Raw genomic sequence first — 10031 nt, forward strand, 5'->3', positions numbered from 1 at the left:
TGTTGGTATGACTAACACACCTTAATGTACAGTATGTAATGTGCATCGTAATAGAAATGTATCTGATTCAGAAGGATGTAAAGGCAAAAAAAGTGTTTCTGTTACATCATAAAGAATTTATTTAATTGAGTCTTTTGAAAACAGTTATCATACACTAGCACTGCAGGTGCTGACACATCAATACACAACTGAAAGGAACATGTCAAAGCTACCTCCACCTTATCTGTATTTTGAATTTATGGCCTGTATTCCAAAATCAGGTTTATTTTCCAACACGTTCTAACTCTTTTCTAAATTTATGAAGAGCCAAAATTCTGTTTATTGTATATATCTTATGTTTACAACTCTGTTCCGTTTGCTTTCATAATGAAGGAAAAAACCTCAATTATCATTCTCAGACAACTATGAACCGTTTGGGGGTCAATATTAATGAAATTGGCTCTCCACGTCAGTAAAAGTCATTGGGGGTAATTCTGTCGCCAGTCAAAAAGTGATCATAATTAGAAAACCATAACTTAGTTCAGATGACCGAAGATCTGACATGATATCTGATGATCGTTTACCAAAACAAAAGAAATCACGATCAAAATCAAAATGTCGAAAGAACTAACCAATCAGCGAAATGGACACAGCAAACGATACTATCACAGATCATGATCATTATCAGTCTAAAGACAGTCTATCCAACTTTGCATAATTTGACACAATACACACCAATGGGCCACACACAGTTGTAAATTCAGAAGGTACAGTAGCATTTGCTAACATTTACATATGCCCACAGAGTCGGTCAACATAAGCTCTACCTAAGAGTTGACTCACGTGCAAGTACTAAGACCCCACTAAGACTATCATAGTACGTACGCCAAGGAAATATAAAGTTCAAAGTGGGAATCATTAGTGAAACAAACACCAGTAAAACTTGAAGCTTATGGAGAGATTCCAATTAAATGTAAAGGTACACTTGACATAAAATGTTACAGTCCGAAATGGTCAACACAGACATTCTATGTACCAGATGTCAAGGTTTCAGCTATCCTTGTGTTGTTAGGTTGCACTGACCTTGTAATTATCACAATTCACTCAATGTACAATTATGACACACCTACACCTAACCCTAAACCTAAACAATCACCTATCACGCGTGCTAAGGGTCTCTAACAAGCATTTTCAGAGCACTTCGATGCTATTGGTAGTTTCAAAGGAAAAGCGATGCTTCATGTCAAGGACATCGCTAAACCTACCATAGACGCACCACGCAAGTGCAGCACACTAATTGAAGGACAAGATCAAGATCAACGTGGAACACAACAAGAAAATGTACTTGTTCATGGAGACGGCAAAGCAAGATTAAGACTCGGTGTTCAACAGCTCCAAGTGCACAATCAAGAAAGAAGCTATCAACTTCTTTGGCTCCAAGTGCACTAGATCAGATATCTACCCAGATCCTAGCAAGGTAGAAGCCAACACATTACCCAAGTACTATTACCCAAGGACAAAGAGGATGTTCAGAAATGCCTAGTATTGTTCAAATACCTAGCAGCATATGTTCCTTATTTGTGGGAAAAGTCAGCATCACTTCGATAACTTCTCCACAAGAAAGTACTGTTTATCTGGGACGATGATCATGAACATTCCTTGAACAGCCTGAAATGTGCAGTATCATCAGGTGCATGTCTACAGTTCTATGACCCAGAGAGAGAGAGAACTGTCGAGATAGATACATCAATGAAAGATCTAGGAGCATGCCTGCTTTAGGAAGGTAACCTGTTGCGTTTGCATCCAAAGTCTTTCCACTGCACATTCCAACTACTCAAACATAGAGGGAAATCTTAGTCCTAATGTTTGGTATCAAACGCTGCTATAATATCTGTTCGCGAAAGAATTCACAGTCATAATCAATCACAGACCACTGGAAATTATATGGAAAAAAAACTCTTACAAGTGCAACGCCGCATCTACAGCGATCGCTTATACTCAAAGTCCAAGGAAACAGGGGTCAAATCAATTACCGACCTGGAAACGACATGATTCTTTCCGATTCGTTGAGTCGACTTCCTAATCCCAAGGAAGCATGCGATGTACCGTTAGGTGTCAGAGTTAAATCCATCTGCTCTGAGGAAAAAGATTCGCATATGCGATCGACTTATTACTCTTCGGAAAACACAAGAGGACAGAACTTCAGAGAGAAACGGCTAGTGATCTAATTCCCAGATCATTATGGCAGATTTGGCCTGAGTTGACCTGAAACAATCCAAGAGTTATTGAAATCCCTTAGGCAGTATTGGTCGTATAGAGATAACAATGGATTATCACATGGAGTACTCTTCACGGGAAGTCAAGTCATCGTACCGAAGTCACTGAGGAATGATATCCTTGGACAGCTTCACCTAGGACACATGGGAATCGAAAGTACGAGACGACTTGCTCGTGAGACATAGTTCTTGTCAAACATCAACGAGGACATCGACCAGTTGATAAAGCAGAGTGAAACATGCCAGAAACATCAAGCAAGGCAGCAGAAGAAAAGAAGTGGAATATCAAGCACATTACTTCTTCTCCACACTATCCAAGATCAAACGGATTAGCTCAGAGGATGGTTCGTACAGTCAAGAATCATTTGACAAAATGTTCTCAGACTGGCCAAGACAGTCAACTAGCAATGATGAACCTGAGAGCAACACCAGTCGAAAGTAACTTGAGATCACCAGCAGAAATGTTATTTGGTAGACCCATCAGAACCACATTATCAAGTCACTATTTCTCGAGAGATTCTACTACCACTGATTTTCTCTTGAATAGGCAAGACAAGGTGAAGGAAGTGCATTATCGACATGCAAGTTCTAATCTACTACCTCTGCATGTAGGACAGCCAGTGAGAGTTATACATCCAAGATAACACACTTGGATACCAGCTAAAGCATTCAAAGTCTGTGAGGAACCCAGGTCTTACGAAGTATCAAAGCCGAGCGGAGGAATCTTGCGAAGGAACAGATCACACGTGAGGGAAATTCCATCCACCATCCCCACTCCAAAGCAGGGCTCGAAATTAGCGGTTGCCGGGGTGACGTTGGCAACCAAAACTGCCATCATGGTTGCCCAGATGGCAACCAAGAAAATTCCGTGGTCTTTTTCTCAAAGAGAATAAAAATCTCTTGAATTTTGCAGCAAGCAAAATTGCTTTTCCAATCCAAAGTTTACAACTTCTGGATCAGGAATATATCTTCCAAGATCACATTGGCACAAAGTTTTAGTTTAAAAAAATTGCCCAAATCTAGCACATGAGCCTGCCAATGACTTCTAAGATTGACTGCCTGTCTGTCAAAGTCCTCCCTAAGAACCATACAGCTTACATTTTGACATGATATAAGTTAATTGTTGCAAGTTGTAAAATGCAATTTACAGGAGGCCTTTTCTGTGGTACTGATTCGTCACCACATTTTCTACTTTTGAAAATATTAAATAGATTAATAACACAACCATACACATCTCAATGTTCCAAAAAGACCTTCCCCTTCTTTACATTGGTCAACAGAGGTTTTTTGTCATTTTTGGCACTTTAATGTATCAGAATTGTTTAATTCAAATCGTAAAGAATAAAGATAACCCACTCAATTAATTTCTCATAATCAGAATACCCTCAAAACATTTGTAATTTGTTTTCCTATGACGTCGAATTGAAAAGTTCTGTTAAGAGTTTTTTGTCAGAATCCAAGATGGCCGTCAAGGTGGCGGCCAAGGGACAATATTCAAGTTTTCAGAAGATCAAAATAAATTCATTCAGTATACGACTCCAGGATTGAAAAGGTGTAGGTTAGAAAAACTAATCAATATGTTGAAAAGGGTGGTCAAGATAATGACAATATAGTACATTTAAGTCTGTAAAATGCAGTAAAAAAAAACAACTCAATTTCTTAATAATTGTATATTATTATATAGGAAAGTTTTCTAGAAAGTTTCAAGACAATTCCTTTATTTTCCTTAGATATATGGTAAATCAAGTATTTTGCAAATTTTCATTTTTGGGGGAAACAATTTCAAAATGCACTTTTCTTATTAAGATCTCAGCCGAATTACCTTTTCATCACCTATGAATAATATCAACTTGTAGAAAATTTATTCATCTTTCATATGACACTAATTTTTTGTTCGAAGATAAACCTGATTTAGGAATACAGGCCATAGATTCAAAATACAGATAAAGTGGGGGTAGCTTCGACATATTCCTTTGAGTTGTGTATTGATGTGTAAGAACTTCATCTCTATTACCTGAAGTGCAAGTGTATGTTATAACTGTTTCCAAGAGACTTCATTAAATAAATTTATATATAATGTAACAGAAACACCTTTTTTGCCTTTACATCCTTCTGAATCACATTTCTATTACCATTCACATTACATACTGTACATTATACAATATACATTAGTGTATCCAAGTCTCCGATATGCAGTAAAAAAGCTAAATTTCTGAAAATTGAATTTTCAAGTTTGAGACATTATAAGTTTGTGACTAAAAACGATATCAATTTGGAATTTCGTCCACTTAATAGTTGTATATTAGGAAAGTTTTCTAGAAATTTTTGAGGCGATGCCTTAATTTTCTTTAGCTTTATGGTAAATCATGTATTTCGCAAATTTTCAATTTTTTGGAAAAAATTCTCAAAATTGCACTTTTCTTATTAAAATCTCAGCCGAATTAGCTTTTCATCACCCATGAATAGTATCAACTTGTAGAAAATTTATTTATCTTTCGTATGACACTAATTTCGTGGCAAATGAATGTTTGTGTCGGAATCTATGTACGAAAAACCAAATCCCATGAATATGGCGGCCATTTTGGACGCCATCTTGAATTTGAACTCCATGGGACAATATTTCGTTTTGGGAACATCAAAATTCATTCACTACACATCTTACGGATTACAAAAATGTAGGTTAAAAAAATATATCATTCGGGTGCATGGGAACCCTATCTCCCTACCAGACTAAATGGGGTGTTGCAAGAAACATGCGATCAATTGCAAGTCTATTTTTGGTCCCTAATTCAATCACATGTCTAGCAATTAATTGCAAATTGCGATTGATTGCTAATCTGGTTCTTGAAATAAGGACTGTAATCTAATTTCTACAGTTAAAACTGGTATATCAATTGCAAAATTGCAACAGAATATTTGCAATTGATCGCAAATATTTTCTTGCAACACCGCCTTAATCTCAAAACAAAAGTGGAACAATGTTAGGCTAATATGTATGCACACTGTACCTGGGTTTTGTTTTTTTCTCTCTCTCCGTCATTAAAAAAGAGAGCACAAAGAAAAGGGAAATAATTAATGCAAATATAAATGCATGAGCACGAACGAACAAAATATACATACAGGCACACCCACACATACACTCCAAATAATAAGAATCCACAGTCTGTTGTTGTATGGGGCGTATATATCACAATATGATATAGCATTAAGTAAAATAGAAATGAAACAAAAAGACAAGATACTTGCAATTGGCGAATGATGATACACCTTCGAGTTTTTTCTAGACTACCAATCGCAAGCAGTCCTTTTTGGTTGTTATTTTACTTTGTGTTGTATGTATTGTCCTGTTTCTGCTGTTGTTTTGTTTGACCCTGTTCGCGTTTGTCTCATGCGGACGCAGCGGGGCATTTGGCCTTCCAGCGAACCGCCCCCCTCCTCATTTGGGCCCCTAGACATTTTGAAAATGGAGGAAAAACCTGTGGAGTATCCGCCCTTGCCCCACATATATTTCATTTGCCCTTCACTTGCCCCCTTTAAAGGGAATCCAGCCTTGGCCATAAAATGTTGTGTTGGGAAGGAGAAAAATAAATTAAACAGAATGGTGAAAGTTTGAAAGAAATCGGACAAGCAATAAGAAAGTTATAGCTGCTTTAAAATTTAGATCACTAATACTATGTAGATTTCAAATTGGCAACTTGGTAAGTAAATTATGACAAGGGGCAAGGACAACTTTCCCATAGGCCATGTACTTTATTATCAGGGATTTGTGGTTTTCTCCTAAGTACCCATTCCCCCCGGGGCAGTAATCTAAACATAACCCAGGTGTTATATTGTTTTATGTCGTCATGAAAGAAAAATATAACTTGAAATAAAACTTTTGGTAAAAATGACATTTTAGCCATAATATGTATTGGAGTACATGGAAGAGTAGTCCTTGCCTTACATCACTATGACATCCCATATGCGGCCAATTTGAAGTCTCCATGGGTATAGTAATTACCAATATTTACAACTTTTAAAAATTCATAACTTTCTAGTTGTTTGTCCAATATTGTTCAAACTTTCACCTATCAACTTGTCTGATTTTTCTTTTCCTTATAAAAACAAGTTTTTATTTGGGTTGGATTCCCCTATAAGAGCGGGTGCCCCATTGTCTCTCTGTCTGTCCCATTTTCTACCCTCCTCCTCATCTCTCTCTCTCCCTAATTAATAACTATAATGAGTGCTTTATTTCATGTTATCCCGAATGTATTCATTTCAAGATAAATCATTTGTAAGAAATATTTGTTAAAATTGTACACAGACCCATTCATACCATTAATATAAAGTGCATTTTATTCATATACTGTTAAATGTACTCAAGTGAATTATAGTGTGATGAATGTAATTGGTACGTATTACAAAATATGAGGGGGAAATGCAAAAGCTAATTTTTGGTTTATAGAATTCTCACCAAACAAGAAATGATAGTGATGGACGAGAAGAACACAGGGTTGGAAGAACTTGGAGAAAAGGAATGGGAGAAATGTCAAGTAAGGAGAGAAGATCAGTCAAGAAGTAAGGTAAGAGGACATTAAAGAAGGAGTGAAAATATATAACATAAAAGAAGTGAATAATAAGACTAGAGCTTCCGAGTAGAAAGGATGAGCGAGAAAGACTGGATAAAAATATGCATAATAGTGTTCAGTAAATTAAGAGGGATTATTCATTAAACAAGTGGAACGCCTCTGGCAGTCTCGCCTGCATTACGCGATTTAATATAGCAGCAGTGCTAACTTTGGAAACTACTATAAAATAATCATTCACAAAAACACCATTCATATAATGGCATAATACCACGTTCATTGACCATAAATGACATTTGAACGGTGACTTAAGACTTGTCAACTACACCCATGTCCACATTTCATTCACTCTATCCATAAACTTTCAAAGTTATGATGGCGATTCAACAATTACCCCAACATGGCCTAAGTTTATTGACCTTAACTGACCTTTGACCTTGGTTTTGTGACCTGAAACACACAGGGGATGTTCAGTGATACTTGATTACTCTTATATCCCAAGTTTTATGAACTAGATCCATAAACTTTCAGAGTTAGGATGGTAATTCAACAAATATCCCCAACACGGCCAAAGTTCATTGACCTTTAATGACCTTTGACCATGGTCATGTGACCTGAAACTCGTATAGGATGTTCAGTGATACTTGATTACTCTTATGTCCATGTTTTATGAACTAGATCCATAAACTTTCAGAGTTAAGATGGTAATTTAACAAATACCCCCAACACGGCCAAAGTTCATTGACCTTAAATGACCATTGACCATGGTCATGTGACCTGAAACTCGCACAGGATATTCAGTGGTACTTGATTAACCTAATGTCCAAGTTTCCTGAACTAGATCCATAAAATATCAAAGTTATGATGGTAATTCAACAAATACCCCCAACTTGGCCAAAGTTCATTGACTCTAAATGACCTTTGACCTTGGTCATGTGACCTGAAACTTAGGCAGGATGTTCACTAATATTTGATTAACCTTATGTCCAAGTTTCATGAACTAGATCCATAAATTTTCAAAGTTATGATAGTAATTCAACAAATACCCCCAACTTTACTAAAGTTCATTGACCCTAAATGACCTTTGACCTTGGTCACATGACCTGAAACTCGAGCAGGATGTTCACTAATACTTGATTAACCTTATGCCCAAGTTTCATGAACAAGGTCCATATAGTCTTTCTAAGTTATGATGTCATTTCAAAAACTTAACCTTCGGTTAAGATTTTGAAAATAATTCTCCCAACATGGTTCAATTCAATTCAAATTTATTTTCATTCTTCAACATAATATAAATAAGTACAAGATAAATTGATTCAATTTAAACAAAAGCATGAACAAGATTCAACATTGAATAAATGATATACATATTCAATAAGTGATTCAAATATAGATTAACGTGCATGTCAATTTTAAATCAATATAATCAATATAATTAAATATAATTAAAATCAATATAAGTATATATCATGAGAAGAATGGAGGGGTCCACTAAAAAGCAAAGCTTGTAGAATGTGGACCCCTCAAAAACTTAGATACAAAGAATATTGAAATATACGTAAAGGAGTACATGAAAATAACGAAAAGGGCAAAAAAACAAAAAAAAATCTTATGTACAGGATTTTGAAATTCAGAGACAAGGACAATAACACGACACAACACAACACAAGTACATGAGGTGGACAATAATACGATGACAACTGCCAAGAATATAGAAAGAAAAATAGAGATAGGGAGAGGGATGCAAAGCTAATCTGCTGCATATATATTATGTCTACACATACATACACACATATTTATACATGTATATGCATAAACATATATACATACACATACACACACGCATACATACATATATACACATGCAAATACACACGTACACACGCACACATACACATGCACACATACACACATACACATATACAATATAAAAGGTACAATATAATGTATAGACATGCTATAACTTTTTTATTTTAAATCTTATGTCTAACTGGAAAAAATAGGGCATTGTGTTCAGTATAAACATTGATAAAAGATTAGCAAAAAAAAAAAAAAAAAAAAGGATACAAAATTTTAGTTTAGAATAGTAAATATAATTAAGATTTTAAAAGCATAAATTTTAGTTTGTTTTTAAAGGACAGCAAAGAACGGGCATCTTTAATCTCATCGTTAAGGGAATTCCAAAAACTTGGACCTGTATATAAGTAAGTATTTTGTGCGAGATGCGTTCTAAGGAGGGGCAAGTGAAATTCATGTGACTGCCTGGTGGGATAGTTATGGAGGGATTGGTTTTGGGGAAAGAAAAAAAATATGCGTGGCAACAAAATATTTTTATATTTATACATTAATTGACCTAATTGAAATGAATATAATTTTTTTATTTTCATGATTTTATGTTCCAGAAAAAATTGATCTGTATGAGAACGAACTGGTGCATTACATATAATTCGGAGTGTTTTCTTTTGTAAAATTAATATTTTGTCCAATAAAGAATTATGGGTATTACCCCATGCTAATATTCCATAATTAAGGTAAGGTAAAATCAAAGAGGAGTATAACATGAGTAATGTGACGGAAGGAAAATAGTGTTTTAACTTATTAATTACACCAATATTACGAGATAATGTTTTGCTAACATTAAGAACGTGGGGTTTCCAAGAAAGTTTATTATCAACTATAATTCCTAAAAATTTAATTTGGGAAACACATTGTAAAGGTGTATCATCAAAGATAATGTCAGAAGGTAAAGATTCAATAGAATTACTAAATAACATATATTTGGTTTTGTTTAAATTAAGAGATAGTTTATTGGCTCGTATCCATTGAGTCAAATTTAGCAATTCCAAATTCATAATCTGAACTAAGGTGTGAGGGTTTTTGTGAGCAAAAAATACATTGGAATCATCTGCAAAAAGAATAAACGAAAGAATGTCAGATGATCTGTGAAAATCGTTAATGTAAATGATGAATAAAAGAGGCCCTAATATACTACCTTGTGGGACACCACAATTAATTTCATGTTGATCAGAGATGTGATTATTTAAATAAACATATTGTTTTCTTTTTTTAAGGTAATTCCTGAACCACTCCAAGGCAATTCCACGTATTCCATAATGAGAAAGCTTGTAAAGTAAAATGTCGTGGTTAATAGTGTCGAATGCCTTGGAGAAGTCCAGGAATATACCAATTAGATGCGAATGATCATCCAAAG

The sequence above is a fragment of the Lytechinus pictus genome, chromosome 7, assembly GCF_037042905.1.
Source record: "Lytechinus pictus isolate F3 Inbred chromosome 7, Lp3.0, whole genome shotgun sequence".
NCBI lineage: Eukaryota > Metazoa > Echinodermata > Echinoidea > Temnopleuroida > Toxopneustidae > Lytechinus > Lytechinus pictus.